The sequence below is a fragment of the Anolis sagrei genome, chromosome 5, assembly GCF_037176765.1.
Source record: "Anolis sagrei isolate rAnoSag1 chromosome 5, rAnoSag1.mat, whole genome shotgun sequence".
Lineage (NCBI taxonomy): Eukaryota > Metazoa > Chordata > Lepidosauria > Squamata > Dactyloidae > Anolis > Anolis sagrei.
In genome coordinates, this window is record NC_090025.1 from 55168478 (window position 1) to 55189620 (window position 21143).

General features: G+C 37.4%; 1 protein-coding gene across 4 annotated transcripts in view; it reads right to left on the minus strand.

Annotated features, from left to right (window-relative positions):
* FSTL5 (follistatin like 5) overlaps positions 1 to 21143 on the minus strand; it is a 445346-nt gene that overhangs the window by 99265 nt on the left and 324938 nt on the right. The gene's annotated exons all lie outside the window — the stretch shown is intronic.

Below are 21143 nucleotides of genomic sequence, written 5' to 3' on the forward strand. Positions count from 1 at the left end.
TCAATTTTAATTTGGCTGCACTTTCCCATTTTCCATTTTCACTGACCTTGCTTTTAAATCTTTCCTTTTTTGTCTCAAATTGCTATCCACACATCTCCCCCCTCAAATTGCTATCCAAATTGTGCATTCATTTCCATAATATATTGAATATATGTTTGCAATTGTGTTCGTTCATTTTTTAACCTACTGTGCACTTTTTGTCTACTTCCATTTCAAATGTGTGCATTATTTTTGTGTATTTTATTTCTTTTGTGTATTTTTTTCTTTTCATAAACTTTGCTAGTGTATGAATTCTCACAGTTAACTGTCTTTTTATTGCAATGTATCTTAAGAGACTCATTGCAAATGACATCTGGGGAGACTCACTGCAATTTGCAAATGCTCTACTTTTATCAAGATTTTTTCATTCAACCAAATCATTTTCCATTTCTTGGCAGCTATGTCTAGCCAAGTACCCAGCTCAACACTCTAATAGATATGGTAAATCTCTATCTCAGCTGTATAGGTACTGGAAAATCTGTCAAATTCCTTCATATTTTCTCACCACCACATCTATTTTGTGTCAGTCTCATGTGGATTTCTTTTTTAGTAGGAACTCTTGCCCCTATATTTTGTACACTTTTCCCCGATAGATGCCTTAAGGGATGCATGTCTCTTAAATCAGACAATCTGATCAAATGTTTGAAACATATGAAGTCCTTTGTCCATTTTCCCCAATGTGTATCTCTTGAAAAAAAGTGTTGTAAAGAACGCATCACCAGCTCAGGAATATAGGGATATCCCAGTGGAAGTTGTACCAACATGTTTAGAAAGAGTAATTAACAATTAGACTATCTACTTTTCTAGAGCTATCACTGGACTGCTCAGATAGCTCAAATGAAATAATTACAACCCATAGATATATACATATATACACACATGCACACACTCAAGCACACAAAACACACCATATATACAATTGGGTATAGTCGGTTCACAATTGGACTACAACTATGGAGATCCGGGTTTCAATCTGCTCAGAGATAAAATCCACTGGGAGATCCTTTTCAAGTCATTCACTTTCAGTCACAAAGACAGGTAATGGTGAGTAACCAACAAAATAACAATGCATATATGTGACTCGCAAAACTCTGCCTCAGAGTAGGTTACTTCATGCTGTATTACTATGTCAAAAAGTCTTCAAAATTTACAATAGTAGAAGTACCATTCTCTTATTATAATTCAACTAAGGATATACTATTCACAAAATAAGTAACAAATGTAAAGAAAAGAAATATAGAAACAACACAATAAGGTCTCCCGGGTTGTTCCACTTGGTAATGGTGTGTCCCTTCTAAACAGATTTTGCCAAGAAAATCCTTTAAAAGAGTCACCACAGGGTTGCCATAAATTGGAAGACTTGAAAGCACACTACAATAAAAAGTCAAATTGTCATTGAATAATTCTATGCTTATACAACTATTTTCAGTAAGGTATTTTCATTTCTGGTTATGAACAGTTAAGTTGCAGGGGAGCTACAAAACACTAGTGTGGCATGGAAATAAAAATGCTCTAGATATGAGGGTCTACATCAGAAAGACAACCACTTATTGCTGACATTTAGTTTTCCATAGATAGACACGATCCACCTACTCCCCTGTAGAAAATAGGTAGCCCTACTTGCAACCCAAAGCGGTACTTCCAAGTCTAAATCTAACCTTCCCACACCAATGACTCAAACCATTTCCTCACTTCCAGAAAATAGTGTAAAGAAAAAATGCAATTATAATACATTTACATTTCACATTGTCGGCTTCTAAAAAGGTCTGATTGCAGAAACCAAAACTAGGGCAGAGGTAGTTGCCAAAGCTGTGATCTGCAACTACTTCAGGCGATTTTCTGCAAGTACTTCTTGACTGCAAAGCTCATTCCTGTTTTGTATGCATTATCACTTATAAGCTAGAGTGAAAGTAATGCTTCTAAAATGCCTTCTGCAAGCAACCAAGTCTCATGTGCCTGCTGAAAGTGAGACCTAGAGGATGGAAAATCCTGAAGAGTTATGCAAGTACACATCTCCAACTGTGTTTAAGAGATAATGTGGAGTTTGCTTGTTTAGTTCTTTAAAGAGCATTTCTGAAGGGTTGTTTTTAAGTGTGCTTTTGAATGGTGTTCTGTCTATAATGTTAGCTATTGTATGTGTTTTTAAAGCTGTTTGTAATGCTGCTTTTAAACATGTTTATAGTCACTTTGTTTATTGTTTTTATTAAATGCTTTCAATATCAGTGGAGAAAATAGTGTAAGAGTTGTGATAACCAAAAGAGAGTATTTTTCTTGCAGGAACAATACACATTGAACTCATTTCTCTTTGGACCAGCTAATCCATTCCTTGGAATTACCTTCCTTCAGGATAAGGTAGAATAGAATTTTCCCCAAAATTACAAGCTTGCTCATGTTCATAATGGAAATTACTTAATAGTTTCTAAAAACAAGATTACTGCATGCCTTGTCTCATTGTCTTAGCTTCTGAAAAGGCTAGAAACACATTTTCTTTTTATATGAAACAGCCTTGTGTAGCTTGATTAGAAGTCAAGTATAACTGTCTTTGCCATTGATTTTATTCCTTCTACCATCACTCCATCACTTAGTCAGCCTTTCTCTCTTTGCATTCTCTAACTTTCACCCCAAAACAGCAGGAATTCTATTTTACTCTCCATATCTATTTATCTATCTCATTGGAAAAGCTACATGATGGTCAAATAAGATTCATGAATGATACAGTAGTAATCAAAATAAAAAGCTTGGAACAACCTGTTTCAAAACATTTTAATTTTGAGAGTGATAGCCCTTCTAACATAATTATATTTCCAACAGAAAACCCTCATGAATTTCTGGAATGTCAAATTCAGCACCTTGGTCTTATATGGCCTTGTGAGCACCATCCTCTGAGTTCTATGCTCAGATCCTGGACATTTTACTACAGGATGCTATTTATCAATCTCCTTCCAAATGTGAATCATAAAAAACATGGAGACTGATGAAAGAAATACATCTTCCCTGGATGCATTTTGGAAGAAATCCATGGGGTTGGAAATGTGTTTGTAAACTCATTCAAGTCTCCCTGAGTCTATCAGTATTTGTTTCCTATTATTTCTGCTTTGAATATCAAAGCTTATGTCAAAAAAGCAATGCCCAGGAACACATCTACTTAGCTAACTGAGGGCCCATCCAGATGGGTAATATGGCAGGACCTGTCTCAGTTTTGATTGAAGGCATTCAAATTACGCCTCCATTAAAAATGAATTGATTTGGAACAAACCAAGATGTCCCTGGTTTGCTATAAATTCATTTGAGACTTCATTAGATCCGGGCCTTCCTGAAAAGCCCGGGTCTTATGGGGTATTGCGCCTCTGGGTAGTCCTGGGACTCCCCGGGGAGAGTCCCCATTGCAATCTTGCACCTTTTGGGTTCCTGAAGCCCAAAGGTGTAGGTTGGCACCCACCATCTCCCCCTCCTCATGCCCTTCTGGCATGAAGAAATGACTCATCCAGAGACTGGGGGGGGGGGAGGTGGCAAAGAGGGATTTTGCTCTCCCCCCCCCCCCCGGTCTCCTGGTGCATCATTTCCTCATACATGAAGGGCATGAGGGGGGAACTTATGGCAGTCAGATAAATTTTCTTAACGTTTAGGGGTAAACTGGGGGCTTAGGAGGAGGTGGTGGGCACCAACCTGTACCTTTGGGCTCCAGGAATATAAAAAGTGTGAGATGGCAATGGGAATTCACCCCTGGGGAGTCCCAAGACTACCCAGAGGTGAGTCCCCATAGGCCCAATACCTCATTAGATTTTAATCAGGATGCCATATAGCCACTCTCCCCCACCTCCCCGGAAAAGCCCGGGGGTTTTGGGTGTAGGGAGACTGAAATCCACATGAAAGTAGGGTTTTTAAACACACTTTGGTCTTGATTTTAGTCCTGTCTGAAAGCGCCCTGAGGTAAACATGTATCAGGAGCATGTCCTATAGGTAGCTACTGGAATTTATGGATTCTTTCCCCCATAATTTCTTCTTCTAAGGCATCCTTCTTAGAATACCTTCACACAAATGACTCACTCAGAGGCTAGGTATTGTGGAAATGGGCACTTGAGCACCAGTAAACATTTTTTAATTAAAAAATGAGATAGAATCGCCTGCCTTTCCTCATGATCACTATTTAGCCACAAGAAGGTGGACCACTACATAGCATAAAATTCTAAAAAGATTGTGGCCAAATGTTCTCCCCCCCCCCCCCCCCAAGCTTACTGCCACAGTTCAACGTATGGAAAATCCATTCAAAATAGAAGATATTTCTTTAAAAGCTAGTTAGTGAAGCTATTACAAATGGAAAAATACCAGCTGTGTGTGATTTTCCTATAAAATGATATGAAATACATTCTGAATTCTTGTCTCTTAAATGAGAAGAGTGGGAAGCTGAGAACATTCAAAGGGTCAAATCATTCCCATTTCTAAGTGCAAATCAACTGATGTAAAAATTAGTTCATTTTAGTCACCAAAATCTTTCTAGGTCTAAAATTATTTTTCTTTCAGTAAAGACTAATGGTTGAAGTATATTAGCACTATAATTTTTGAAAGCAAAATTGTCCACTTCAGCTAAATGCTGGAATTATGATATAGGCATTTACTGGCCAATTCTTTTTACCTAGTGATCCTACTGTGTGCTGATTTTCTGCTATATCTTGTATTTTTTATATTTATAGAAGAGTATGTGCTTTTAAACTATATACTTTCTTGCACTGTTGATCAACAAGTTTGGCTTCTGTGTACATTTACTGTAGCTAAAAAGCTTACACTCTAAGGTTGGATATTCACATATTCATCATCTACCATCATTCAATGGTCATTTTAACTCCTCTTCCCTCCCCCCACATTCTATAGGCAACCCCAAGTATTTTTAAAAGATATAGTACTTTATATTAGGCCCTACTGATACTGTCATATAATGCAGTTTCAGTATAGACTCATACAATGTATTGAACTGCATTATGAGTCTACACTACCATATGAGTCAACACTGCCAGTTCAATGCAGTTGAAAACTACTTCATGAAACAGCATTATATAACAGTGTAGATGAGGCCTCAATGTATATGCCGTCCATGATCGTAACTTCACACACTGTTTTCCTTTATTTTTAATTCACCATCATTTTTGTTATTTCTCTTTATATAAATATTTTAAATACTAAAATGTTTTTAAAAGATCTTGATGAAAAAGTTATAAATGTTGGCATCAATCATACATAAATGCTGAAAAATAAAAAAAAACCCCATAGTTTTCATTATCATTATGTCCTTATTCTTGGTTTTCGCAGGGGGGCAGGGGGGCTCAGAAACTTACTTTTAATATGTGCAGCTGCTCTAACTACTTAATTACTATCAAGGCTTATCCAAACCTGACATTCATCATAACTTTGTTCTTAGGAAAGACTAAGCAGCTTGTGCAAACAGCTTAACATTATTTGATGTGAATTAAGTAATTGACATTAGTGATAAGAATAGTCTAGCTGTAATATCCATGTAAAATGCAAAGTAAACTGTGAATTTTACCAATTGCAATGTAAAGAAGCTGAAAACATATGCTCAGCACTAATCTTTAGATTAAGACAATACAAATGCTACAACTGATCAGTTTACTTGAACAATACCTTGTCTTTCCATCCAACTGAATGAGTGCAATGGTATATGTCCTATAAATCTTTGTGTACTAGTTAGTACACTGCACTGAATTTATATTTAATAACTCACGAAGACAACTATAGTTTCTAGATGATTTTCATACACATTTCAGCACCCCATATCTTATTCATCTATCATGGAGTATATGAATGGAATATGGCAAGATAAAGATTTCTAGAATATCTTATATACCACAGAAAATTTGCAAAAGATACTCTATATACTGTACTTTATCACACAACACAACAAAACACAACAGTTGAACAATCATTGATAGTGAAAACATATCAGCACAAGAAGCCTCACTATCATACACACATTTCTGTATTTGAGCAGATGCGCCAATTCACCAAGCTTTGTCTAACAGCATTACTTTTGCATAATTTCATAACCTTTCATAACTTCTACTGGTCTGTAATCTTTGCAAATTATTCTTAAAAAGAAATTTCACAAATGTAGCAATAGTTAATAAAAATGGAAAATCAAACAATTGCCTGAGAAATAGAGAGGGGAAAGTGGGAGAGGAGGAGAATCCTTTTCAACCCCCCCCCCCCCAACATGATTTAAGTGTCAGTATACACACATAGAAGTGGAATAGTCCCATCATATCAAGTTGGTGATGGCAGCATGGCATGCATTTCAAGTATTGATGGGTTTTTTTTCCTATCAATAATGAAGGCCGGGTTTATCATGAGGAGGAGGCAGACTGGCAATTGAATGTGTATGGCATTGTGCAATAAAGCACAATGAATGGAAGTTTATAAGGAAGACTTCATCTAAAAGTATTCTTGATAAATAATAAACTGTGTCATCTATTATCTGGAATAGGCCAAGTACTACATCCATGGTCAGCTGCTTCATCTGCCAGAAGAATGTATTATTCAGACTGCACCATTGTGCAATCAATAAAAAAAAAAAACATTTCAAAACTCATTACAAGATTAAAGTGTTTCTAAAATATCGTTAGTGAAAATTTTGTTATTATGAGAGTAACGAAATTTTGTTACTTTTTCGTTATAGTAATTGTGCAAGTGGAGAAACTTTTCCCTAATTTTTACAGCTATTGGGGTGAAACTTGCTACAATGATAGAACACATGGGCCACTGTTAGTCCATCAAGTTCCAGAATGTTTCACATATCCACAGAATTTTGGGAAATTTCCAAAGTTTGTATAAACAACATTTAAAAAAAACCCAGAACTACAAGAATTTCTCCTTGAATTTGTTATTCAATGATACAAGACAACAGGGGAGAATTCCCCCCAACTTTCAGAAATATTCATACACCTACTGATTTTAGGGAATTTTTTTTAGTTTTGACAAAAACATTCTTTTTAAAAAGCCACAGGAGCTAGCTCATTAAACGTCTCTCATACTAACCAACAGAACTTCCATTTAGGGATTTCTTCCCAGCCCAGCCAGAGATTTACTTCCTAGAATTATCAGTTAGTCCTCCTATTTGCAGGTTCAACAATTTATTGGAACTCTGGTTGGCTGCTGCTACAGAGGGACAAATCTCTCCCCTATCCTGATTGGGACTTTCTGATGCTGAGCAGAATTCTAGAAAATGAAGTTTAGGGCAGGGCCTTAACTACATTTCTCTGGCATAAGGCTCCTCATCTTCCCAAACTACATTTTCCAGAATTCTGTGCTTTCTCAGTCTCTTTCCCAGCAAACTCTGCTTTCTTCCTGCTGTTTCCCTCTCTTACTGGCAAAAGGGCATTAATTTAAAGAGGAGATGCAGCTTTTTGGCTTTGCTTTGTTTCCTTGTGCTGAAAATGAAACTGACTTTGGGAGGCTTCCAAGATCTACAAAATTCAAACAAAAAAAGTATTGGAAAAGTTTTGATTTTTAAGTGGTTGGCATGGGCCACACAGATATCACATTCTAAGTATGAATTTAACAAATTTGATACGACTTCCAATGACTAATGAAAAAATTGCACACCCCTACCAGCTACCCTTAAAAGCATCCATAACCACTTTTAGATTACATGAAAAATAGAAGGAAAACATGGTGTCAATACCATGCTGATTACCTTTCACTGCACATCCCTGAATCTGTCAGAGACTCATGTCAAATCAGAATCAAGCATTGCAAGTCCTACAGGGCTAAGATAAAGTTCATTACAAAAGGAGAGCAGCATATGTTTCAGAGAGCGGAATCAAGCTGTCCAATATTGTAAAGGAAACAGAATGATTTAAAAAACCAATCAATATAACTTCTGTTGCTATTGACTCATTTAAAGCAATAACAACAAATTAATTTCTTCAGAACCAACTTTCATAGTTCTTTCAAAGTCCTTCAAATTCACACTGTGACCAAGAAACTGTACAGCTTCCATAACTGACGATATGAAAAGAGGACTTGAAGAACCCACCAAGAGGATAAAAGGATCAACACAATCACACGCCTTCCATTTTTAAACCAGAGAAATGAATCCAGTTTAAATAAGAAACCACATTTTAAAAATATCAAGATTAGGAAACCCCAAGTTATTTTATTGACAAATAGTGATTTTTCTGTAAGCATTCCAAGAGTTAATATTATTTATTTATTTATTATTTATTAGATGCACTTATTGACCGCCATTCTCAGCCCTTACGGGCGACTCATGGCGGTGTACAGTACACATAAAAAGACAGTTACAGAGGCCAGTATCAACAACATATGACTATACAACAAATACAAACTACATAAAAATCCGCTTCGTCTCTTAGTAGAATCATAGCCAGTCTCATTTTCCTTATACCATTCCAGTTCTCATTACCGTAATGTTGTTGCTTAGCACTTAATTAAATGCCCTCTCGAACAGCCAGGTCTTAAGGATTTTTCGAAAGGACATGAGGGAGGGCGCCTGTCTGATGTGTGCCGGGAGAGTGTTCCACAGCCGGGGGGCCACCACCGAGAAGGCCCTCTCCCTCGTCCCCGCCAGCCGTGCCTGTGATGCAGGCGGGATCGAGAGAAGGGCCTCCCCAGACGATCTCAAGGTCCTCGTGGGCTCGTAGGCCAAGATGCGGTCAGAAAGGTATTTTGGGCCGGAACCGTTTAGGGCTTTGTAGGCCAAGACCAGCACCTTGAATTGGGTCCGGTAGCAAATCGGCAGCCAGTGAAGCTGGGACAACAAGGGCGTTGTGTGCTCCCTGCTACCCGCTCCAGTTAGTAACATGGCTGCCGCACGCTGGACCAGCTGAAGCTTCCGGGCCGTCTAAAGTAGTACTTTATAGCCCTTTCCCATAATACCTTGTACTATGGTGAAGACAGATATATAAGAGGAATTGAACTCAGATCTAGAGTCCTCTCATGTGTATGTGTGTGTGTGTGTGGGAGTGTGTGTGTGTGTGTGTGGGGGGGGGTTATGTATTGGCAAAGTGTTTGTATATTGTCTGTTATGTTGGTTGTAATTGACAAACCCTAATATTTGGAATGTTTTCTTCTCATCCAATTTTCTTCTGAAGAAAAATCAAGAAAACTACGGCACAATCCTAATGTAGCCATTGGAAGGTTGAATGAGGGCATTGCTCTGAAATAATAACTCTGTTCCACAATACTTCTTCTTCTTCTTCTTATGTTTATTTATATCCCACTTTCTCTCTCCATACAGAGACTCAAAGTGGTTCACAACTAAAAGCATTTCAATACAATTTAAAATATACAAATATACAAATATTAAAACATTATTAATTATTAAAACTGCCCTGGTGGTGCAGCGGGTTAAACTGCTGAGCTGCTGAACTTGCTTACTGAAAGGTGGACAGTTAGAATCCAGGAAACAGAGTGAGCTCCCGCTGTTAGCCCCAGCTTCTGCCAATCTAGCAGTTCGAAGACATGCAAATGTGAGTAGATCAATAGGTACCACTCTGGAGGGAAGGTAATGATAGTCATGCCAGCCACATGACCTTGAAGGCATCTATGGACAATGTCGGCTCTTCAGCTAGGAAATAGAGATGAGCATACCATCCCCTCCCCCCGAGTCAGATATGGCTAGATTTAATGTAAGGGAAAAAACCTTTACCTTTTACCCTTTATCAAACAACATTAATATACACATTTTCTCTTCTATATCAAAATTTTGATCTTTACAAAAATAGAAACACTGAAAATCATTCAAACCTAGAACTCTTGATATTTGCTGTGTTCCTATTCCCTTTTCTTTGGATGCCAAAATTTTAGTTCTAAATGTTTGACTAAATGTACCAGGAAATGTACAGCAGTTTCAGTGTTTGGGGAAACCATTTATATCATTCAAAAATGTATTCTTCACACATATGCATTGTTAGATGTAGATAGGGGATATCTTCTGTGAAGATGGAAAGGTGCCTTTTGGTGATCAGATTGTGGAGGGATGGTGAGTTCTTGGGTATTGTTTTTTGCCTCAAACAAATCATAGTTTAGTGAGCCCTGTCTTGGAATGCACAAATGGTTGAAAATTAAACCAAAGAAGAGCACATATAACACATACTAATGCCACATACTGTTCTCTCCTGCAATGCTTCTAAAAAATTTTTTTTCTTTACAAGACCTTTTCTTTTCAGCAAAGGTGTATGTATTTACATATTACTCAATAGTTAAAAAATTAAACACTTTACTAAAGTTTTAAATACCTTTCCTTTTAGAAATGCTTTTAAAAAAACAAAAAAAAAAAAGCAGGGCTGATGCATTTGAGATTGGGGAGGGAATTGATCTACTTTGTTTTTTATTTTCAGTACAAACCTTCAAGGTACTGATGCTATTTTCCAGATTAGATTTTGTCTTGTTCTTTTAAAATTCAGAACAAAATCTGGAATAGATTCATAACTCAATTGACATGAAATCATCAGCTTCTACTGTAAGCTTAAAAGTTCTTTGCTCCTCTGGAGAAATGTCTTTCTTGGTTTTCTAGAACCCAGAGAGAGAAGACTCTATTATCATAAATTATTTCAAATAAGTCTGCCCCGGGAGCCGGGATCCCATGCTGTTCTCAATAACAAGGAGACTTTGTTTTAAATGAAAGAGTAAACCCAGGTGAAGCAATGCTGACAGATGTGGTAAAAATAATGACAGTGTAATTAATTAATAATCAAAGAATAATGAGCTACTACTCTAGGGGAATAATGTCATGGTGTGAGAACAGCACAGCAAGACCCCAGTTCCCCAAACTATTATGGTATTATTTATTTTTTAAAGGTAACATGTTATGACCAATATTGTCAGATGTAGTCTGAACCTGTGCTGCAGAGGAGGAACATTGGCAAATAGCTCACTCATTTTCTTCTTCTTCTTCTCTTGTCCTTTCTATATTTATGTACAGATTGCTATCTTTCTGCTTGACTTTCTACCCTGTTTTTCTGAGGTTACATACTGCTCCTGCTTTTCTCAGCTATAATGAGGCAAGCAGCATATGGGGCCTCTATAACGGATGCTTGAGCAGAATTTGTAAAGAAGAAACTCATGTTTTGGGGCATCTGTAATCAAATGTAGAGATCTTTATCCTGTGATGAGTTTGGATGGATTTCCTGAAACAATGAATAAACTTTACAATGAGCATTAGGAATATTTACTCCAGGTTACATGCGAGATTAGATCAGCTCTTTTCCCCCTGTCCTTCAGAATGATGGTAAAAACTTGGCTGAGGGAACAAGCCTTTGGGACAGTGTAATAAAGTAATAATCCAGTATGGCTAGTTTGAGATGGTTTCTAAAAATTTGATTTTTAAAGTGGATACAACCGATTTTAATGTTTGTGTATATTTATAGTTTGTTTTTATTCCAGCATTAAATGCTTACCATATTTATATTATGCTCCACCCTGAGTTCCCTTCTGGGTGAGAAAGACATAATATAAATGCTTTAATTAAATAAATAAAATGTGTTAGGAACATTCAACATACACAAACAAGCCAAATTTTTGATTGATCATGTTCCAGAATGATGCTGGAATATGTTGAATCAGTATTACAGCATTTTTATATTTATTTTGTTAGCAGACTCCCCTGACTCCACACCACTAATTACAGAGAAACACTATTCCAAAAAAAAAAATGCAGTTTCTTAACCTAATATAGGTTTCTATTACTAAAACACAGGAAGAGTAACATTGGAGTCTGCAACTTGTGCCCAGTCTTCACTTGTAAGATGATATGCACGTATTTCTTTGCTATTCCCAATGCCACTTGCTAACCTCTCATTTCAATTACATCTAACTCTAATTACACTTCTATCTTGAACACTTTCTGACAGGTCACATAACTCATTACAGCAACAAGACCTTTGGTAACATGAAATCATACAGTAAGAGAATTGGTTTCAAGAGCCTACTTTTTAATCCCACAAATTTTAAAACATTGATACTTAAATGCTAACAGCATTTGGCTTTCTGCCCCAATAGACCAGCAAATGCATAGACCTGCAGATGCACTTGTAAATCATTTTTGGACTGGAGTCTTAAAGCGATTCAGCTAGATGAAAATTACAATCTTGCAAAAAGCTAGTGACAAAAAAGGAAATTGAGAGAAGGTGGAAAGAGGAATCAGAAGGTTAGAAGAGTATGTATGAAAGGTGATGGTTCTGGAATTAAAGAAGGAAATGAAAAATGGAATTTAGAATTGGTATTAAGTACAACAGAGACAGGTTGAGATTGTTGAGAAAAATGTTCAGTGTGATGGACAACTAGTAACTGAAAACAAATGTGTTAAAGGCGGCAAGGATTATATATTCAATGCCTATAACCAGAAAGCCAAACAGTCTAGAATAGTCTTAATTATGAACAAATGATTTGGGGCTTTAACCTTCAAGGATCTGATATCATAAGATATACAGTATCTACGAACAAAGGAACCCTGCCTGGATATAGCCAAAATATCTATCTTGTCTAGCAACATATTTCACAGTGACGAATTAGATCCCACTGAAAATGTCAAAATCCTAATTTGGGAAGTATGGTAAGTGTGAAGTGATGCTCTTTAGCACGTCACAGAAAGAAAAAAATACATATGGCCAAGCAACAGTAAAGCTAAGATGGGAAAATATTAATGAGGAAGAACATGCAAGCTAGGAGAGACTACAGCAGGCAGGTACATTTCAAAGGCAAATTGGGATGGCAGAGTATTAATATGACTATCCAAGAAGGGTATTAAGGGTATTAAGTGGTCATCATCTTCTATTATCCTCATCATATTTATTTACTTCATTTATATATCACTTTTCTCAGCCCTTGGGTGATTCAAAGCAGTTAACAATAGCAAAATTTAATGCTCAACTGCACAACCAAAAGGGTTACAAATCAGTTTTGGGTCAACTTTCAATTCGGTTTCATTATTTGTGGTGCTGATTCAGAAAATTGTATCGGGTAGACCGCATTAGTTCTAGTTTCTGATACAGAACATATACCATCCAGTAGTTGCCATCTGCTTGCCTCGGAACTATAAGAGGGTTTTATGAGACTGGTTGCTCTCATTGCAACAGTGTAGGAACAGTGACACCACAGACCATATTTAAGTTATTGTGGATCACTGGTACTCCACAGACCACGGGTTGGGAACGACTGTTCTACTGAAACTGGTATTTTTGATGGAAGATGCAGATTTCAGTCCACAATTTTTAAAGATGATATATGTTTTTTTAATGCTGTTAAACATTTGAATTATTTTGAAGAGAGAACATTCACCATCATAAAGATAAATAAAGTAACATTGCTCACAGGAGCACCAAAATGCAAAGAAATGAGGATGAGAAATGGTTCTATGAATCCTGTCAGCTCTGCCATGTCACTCAGGGAAGACAAATAAAAATGACAGAAACAAGTCAATTTCAAGATGCATCTTATGCATACAAGGACCAATTCCAAGATGGAAGTAAAGCAGATCCAGTGTTCTTTGAGCTTCTCTTTGTGTCACATAACACAGCCATAAAAATCAAAAGAGCCTTTTATAATAAGGCACTTGAAGATGCATTTTGGTGAAAGACATCAACCAGGCCTCAAAAGAATAAAAGCTTCATAATATATCAGAATAGTTATTTTTTTAAAAACTTTTTAAGATCTCTACAAAGAATAGTGAGTAAAGAAAGTCAGCGATTAAAGAATTCAACAGAACAAACCAGTGAAAAGGATTCTGACAGAGAAACTTTTGTCTTCCTTCACAAATATTTCTACAAAGAGCTACTTTCATGTTTATACAAACCTGTTCTGTTTCCTCATCCCTTTTTTGGGGGGAGGGGGGATAAACGTGTCACCTTAGATATTGACTATATCTATATTGCCAGTCTCAATAAGAAAAGATACATTGCATAAATTGTATTTTTATAAATGTTAATTTATCATTCAGAAGCTAAGTCAATGGTTTTAGTCTACTGGTTAAGTAATTAAATTTAGATCTCTATTATTTTAAAAATGCAGCCGTTCATAAATTATTTTTTCAAGCATTTGGTTTTAATTCATATTTTGAAACATATTTTCTTTCAAATATAGATTTAAATTCCAGTTTTGAAAGATTTAAGCAAAGTTGATCACGTGTGCGGGATATACTTTTTTTTTTTTACAAGATTCATGAAAAGTATGCACAACATTAAACCTAGGTGTATGCAAAATTAAATTTACTATCATGCAACAGATACCTGCAAATAAAGAAAGATGAGTCCAGGATATTTTTTTAATGATTTGATTGAAGAAGACTTCAAAGTCCTCCCCTGCACAACCCATTCCCCCTTTTAAAAAATTACACACACACACACTTTCAGTCCAAGGCTTTAACTGAATGTCTCACTTTCAGAGTAAAAATAACAGTTCAGCAATAAAATCAATTGTCTAGAGTAGTGGTGAGGGCTCCTTTTCTGCATGTCTTCAAACCTGAGACTGAAGACTTGTGTGCTGGGGATGCTTTAGCTGGAGATCCTGCATTGAGCAGCAGGGTTGAGGTTGATAGCTCAAGAGACATCTTCCAGCTGCATGATTCTATGTTTCTGTCCAATTCGGGATAGAGTGGGCTTTAAATGTTAAAGTTTTTGGAAAGAACCTGCTTATCATCAATGCTTCCTGGGCAGCTCCATGGTGAAAGTGCAAAAAAACAAAAACAAAACCCATTTCCGCCACTGAAAAATTGCTGGCGGTGAACAACAGGAGGCTTCCCATCGTTCCACAAGAAAAGGGGCAGCTTAATGAGGCTATCCCCAGATGATGAGGGGGAAACCAGGATGGTGCAGGACATGGGGCAGTAGGTCCCCATGCCCCCTGGATAGGTGCTGCTGAAATTCCCACCAGAGGAAGGAGGCAAGGAAGACCCCCTCCTTCTTGCTCCCTTCCTCCCACCTGCAGCTGAATGGAGATGCCATTTGCTCTCACTTTGAATTGATGCTGAGGGGTAGAAAAGGCTTCACACTGGTATCTTGGATTTAGCATATTAATGACATTTCACCTAGGGACCTCTTCACATGGGCTGAAATTCGATGTATGTGAAGAGGTCCCTTGGAAAGTGGGGGGAGAAAAGCACCCAAAGTGTGAAGGGAGAAACAGCTGGGTCTTCCTAAATGTTTAAAGCCTGAACCCATCTGGCTTACTGAGGCTTCCCCTATGTGATGAGAGGAAGCTGGGATGGTGTGGGATGTGAGGCAACAGGTCCCTACATTCCCTGGGCACTGGCAGGATTGCTGCAACCTGTGGTGATACTCGGCGATTCTGACAACACGTGTGAAGAGGACCCTATTCTTAGCCAATACCTTACTTAGATTTTTCTTGGCTGATTCTAGTTTTTTTCTCCATCAGTTATCTTTACCTTAGCTTTGTCTTACTTTTTGATCACCCCCAGCTCACTCATGACAAGTGAAACTCCATGAACAAGTCACATGGCAAGTGCAACTCCATGGGAAGGACTGCATATCGTCTGATCTGTACAAAAACAACTTTCTGCCAATTTTGAAACAGAAAAATGGCTAGCACAAGAAAGCATAGGTGTTTTTGTCATTTTTAAGTTTCTAAAATGCACATCCCTAATGTGCAACAAAAGTTGTCCAAGTGAACTAACATGATTCAGGGAACGTTTTGAGTTTAGAAATATGATTCAGATACCTGGGGAAGGGATTCCTTTATTATTGTAATATTTGTTAGGACATAGGGAGTCTAAAATACTTCCCAATTGACTACAAATTGCTCAGAAACCTATTACTAGATTGCAACTACGTACTATCTATTTATTGTTGAAACTGAAGATTATGATATTACTATGCTCAAAAATGCAAAAGTGGTTGAATTCCAAGCTTCTCAAAGTACCACAAGTTTGAGAAGTGCAAATCTGGTTATTTTGTTTAGGAAACGATTTCATTAAGCCTCAGTCCATCAAAGATGTGGAGTGCAAAGTTCTGGAGAAAATCTGAAATGAAACAGGTCTGACTTTGGTCAGTACTGCAACTGATGATCAAGTAGCCCACACTGTTTCCACAATGGCACAAAGTTTCTTAGGTGAATTAAGAATGAATATATATATACAGTAGTAGTACTCATCGTCGTAGCAGTCATCAGCAACATAATTCACACTCTACTGTTTCAGGAAAAATATGTTATCTGTAACAATAAAATAAACCAAGTAAAGAATATCGGCAAAGAATCTAAAAGCATTAAAACAGAGAAGGAATTACATGCCTCGTAGAATAAAAGATTTTCATCATTGTCTTAAAAGATGGAGCTTGGCAGACCTCCCACACTACATGTGGTAGTGTTTCTTTGCCCAGTTGTATTGTGTTGTCCAAACAAAATAAAAAGAGTGATGATTATCACTACCAACTGATCAATAAAAAAGAAAAAAAACTATGAAGCTAAATTCAAGCTGACCATGCTGCTTTTGTTGTTATATCATTTATAAAGTTCCTAAGGTGAACACAGTAGAGGGATTATTGTCAACGGATGGCTGTTGTACAGTAAACATTATGACAGCTGAAGACTGTACACTAAACAACAACTTCATGGATGTTTTGAGCAAAGTGAAGAACTGCCATACAAAATCCTGAGATGTTAAGAAGGCCACAAGCAGAAAGCAGTATTTTAGTTGACATTGCCAGCCTCTACTTCATAATAATATGTGGGAGTGTAATGACACATTTTCCATGGGAAACAGAATCTTTCGATGTAGTTGTCTTTTTACAAGAAAATTTCCAGGTTTACTTTGTTGTAAAACAGAAATAGACAGCATGTAGAACATAATCTGCCCCAAGCCTCTGTTATTTTGCTTTCTCTTTAGACTCTTGGTTCTGAAACCTGATGATTTACCTGGGAAACACTGGGAAAATTGGGAACACAATAAACGAACAAAGCTATATGTTCCCTTTGAATCATATTTTCTAGCACCATCACTGGTTTTTCTATAGTAAAAATGGGAGTGATGACAACAGTGGCAGTGCCATTTTATTTCGGCAGGAGCTTTTACTGAGTTGTCGCCACCAAACCGTTTCCTCAACCTTAATGCATAATTGTTTTATTGGTGTGTAAATGTAGATTCCCTAAAGGCACAGAAAATGTATCTGAATACTTAAAACATGATTCATGGGGATCAAAAAGTCAAAATGTACAATAAACTAGACAACTACCAGAGCATGAAACTATGAAACATCTGAGCTGGAAACTTTTTGAATATATGCAGTTTGATATTATTCTGAAATCAAACTCTGCTTATGAATGGAAATCCTTATGAATGTAAGGGATGGAAAATGAGCACTATGGTATTTAGATGGATTTCAACTCAGCATAAAAATGACAGCTGAGAAGGAATACAGACGAAGCTGATAAAATTTACATATGCTGCAGAACTTGGAATGATGGAACAGAAATCAGTCAGACTAAAAGAGATCATCAATAAAGTTTGGAGTAACTCGGATATATGGTATTAGCAGCATGGCTAGATAGATCAGTGAGCAGTTTAATTTAGAGAAATGTTAAGTGCCATTTCCTGAAAAGTGTGGCAGACATACTATCTTGAGCTGTAATCCTGTCAGAGCTCACAAATTAAGCATGGGTTGATCTAGATAAGTAATTTGTTACATGTCAGTCCTGCTATGGCTGGGGCTGGTGATTTTATATGCAGCAGTATTCCTTCTGACTGAGTGTTGAATTAATGATAGGCTCTCATGAAACACTGATGTCATTGACCTCTATCAATAGCTAAATACTACATGGTGATTTTGAGGCATTTTGAAGGCATTGCTCCTGCCTGCATTCCAAGCATTTGCTATATTTGTAAACATCCTTCCACCTGCATTGTGGTTCTCAATTGTACAGGCATACCAGAAGCTAGCAAGCTGTTTCATGGTTCATAGCTTTATTCAAATGCCTGTACATTATTTATGATCAAAACAAGTAGTGTTACAAACCATAACTCAGCTAAGACTCCACCTGAACACTACAAATAACTTCAGAGCAGTAAGAGCTGTTCAACAGAGGAATATTCTTATTTAATAGGCTTGTGCATTTTGGCTGAACCTTGAGTCATTTCTGCTATGCAGATTTTGGGGGACCTGCCTATCCATTTTTATGCACCTCCCAAAAATGGGTGGGCATCTAAAAGGACGTTTTCAGTCTGCAGCCAGAAAATGTGGCTAGATCCAGCCAATTGGCAGCAATGGGGGGGGGGGGGGCTTCTCAGGCTCGCCTTCCCATAATTTTTGGGCTATTGGGATGAAAATGGCCACACTTGGAGGACACATCTGCCACTGCTGGCCCACTAAGTTGCAAACATTTGAGTCATCCCCTAATTTTTAGGAATATCTTACTTTCTAGAAATAAAATCTCCTTTAAAAAATTCCCCAAAAGGTATCCCCGCTAGCCCCACCATGTAACTTCTCCAGGAGCATAGAAATCACATATGAGCATGTGGCAGCCTCTCTGTGCCCTGTGTGCTGCCAAATAGAGCAGAAGGAGCTGCTGCCAGCAGCCATGTTGCCCAGCTCAATTGAAAAAACATGGCAGTGGAGCCCTTGACATTACAGGCACCCAAACAAGCCGAAGGCAGATGGCCAAAATGAATCAATGCACAAGTCTATTGTTTAAACACCTTGTTGTTGCTGTTGTCTGTCTTCAAATCATTTCCAACTTATGATTACTGTAATTACCTCATCACATGAGGTTTTTGCCTCATCCTAGCATGCTGCCAGGACACAGTCAGGATGGAACCCATCACATGACATAGGGCTACTTTTGGCAGGGCTCCATCCTGGCAGCATCTTAGGATGGCACCCTGAGAATGTGGGTGGCTACCTATATTCTCATTAACAAAGTCAGAGATAGCATGGGGGGGGGGGGAAGCAAGGCAGCGACAGTTTCCCCCATGTAATGAGGAAGGTGATGGTGCAAGGGGCTTAGCAATAGTTTTCTCTGCTGCCTGACAGATTTATCCTGCTGCCCGATAGATTCCCCCACTGTTCACCAGATTAATATCCTGAGGCAAGCCTATCACAGATTTGTTTGTTTGTTTTTGGCACCATCACAGACATTTTTGGTAGGCCCGTGATAGAGGGCCTTCTAAGTGCTGCTTTCAATTCTGGAAAGGCACAGTAGTTCCATTTTTGTTGTCATTTCCACTGGCAGAGGACTGGATCTTCATTTTAATTGGTAGATTATACTTATTTTTCTACATTTGAGCATTTGAGTTTATTAGTTTCTATGCTTTAATTATATGTTTGAATTTGATATTGTATTAAATGTATTGTGTATTAAGTTAGCTTGATAATGAAGGCTTATAACTCATGTTGTGCATACCATCCTATCTCACTGGCATCTCCAGAAGGATCATGAGCCACCATGTACTCATCTGCTGTGAGGACTTAAGAGAAAAACCTATAATATGGACCTCAAAGATTGGGATAGAGGGGGAGCATATGGGAGATAAAATCTGCTAACCTAGACCTAAGCCAGATTTATTATATCTTTAATACAGTGAGGGACAACCTCAAAACAGAGGGCTGAAACTGAACTGTATTAGTGCTTAACATCTTGAAATTCAAATATAACCCCAATAGAAAGTTAGGGTCATGTTTATATGTATATTGAACAATTTACTTAACTGGACTTGGGTGAAATTTAAGTCCTATTAATAAATTGAATCAATAAATTATTTAATTCCTTTTTTTAAAAAGCCAAAACAATTCCAGCATCTTTAACACAATGGACTCAGCTCCCCACAAATGAAAGTTTGATGTACTCATCTACAGCATAATCATATGATGAAGAATGAAGTAATGAGTTTAAGTGGGAATCAAAACCTGCGTACAGAGGCAATATATCATGTTTATAATCAGTATACATAGGGGAAAAGTACATGAAAAGACTATTTTCTGGGAACTGGTGTTTTACTACTACTACTACTACTACTACTACTATTATTATTTTAAAATCAGGGAGATTTGTTGAGCTAAAAACACTACATCTTGTCAGATTTTGAAAGCTAAGGAGAGTCCACCTGGGATAGTATTTGGATGATAGACCACCAAAAATACTAGATGCTTCAGGGTATGTTTCAGAGGAAGAAACTGGCAAAACCAGTATTCCTTGTGAAGAAAACTCTGAAATTCATCAGGCCGCCATAAGTTGATAAGTGACTTGAAAGGATGTGCTCTCTCTCTCTCACTCTCACACACACAAACACACACACACACCCTTGTATAAAATTACAGTCATATATCTAGAGCAAGCTTGCCTGCACAAATGAGAGAGATGTTATAGAATCTCTGGGGAACAATACACAAAAAGATGCTGTGGTAATATAAATAATGAATGAATGCCTTTTCCAAGGAATAATTTGAGGAAAGTGTAGCACTGGGAATACAAACTGTCATAAAAAAAAGAAACAAACATTGATGGGTTCCCTAGGTTTTTTCTTCTTGAAATGTCACACATTTCTACAGCGGCAACCACAGTCAATCACTATTGACTTTAGGAAATTTGAAACCAGAACAAAGGAAACCAACATCAAAGTAGTAGTAATTATGTAGAAGCTTATCAACAACAAATGTACGGAATCAAAAGGCAGCTTTTACTTTGTTTAAGAAAAGGGCAAAAATTAGCTTTGCAATTGCCTACAGTATCAAAAACTATTTTTGAAAAAATAAAATGGAAGGGGGTAGTGACCTTTGTATTGAGATACATTTTATATGGACTATTTATTAATATGAAAAGTAAACACTGGTTAATATAGTTAATTGTCAGAGCATCTGAGATTTGTAGGCCAACATCACTTCAGGACCAAGTTTCGAAAATTAAGAGTAGCCAATAGATTTGTCTGAGTGAGTGGCAAATCCATTCTTGATTTCTCCACAGGTTCTCTCAAAACTGCTCTAAATTGAATGGAAGCAATCCTGTACTTGGAAAGCTGTGGGTGAGGGGGTTAGTGGTGATAAAATCACACACTGATTCAACTTTCCAATGTTTCCGTCAATGACTTGGGGACCAAGTGATTGAACTGTAAGAGTTTTTGAAGAGTTAAT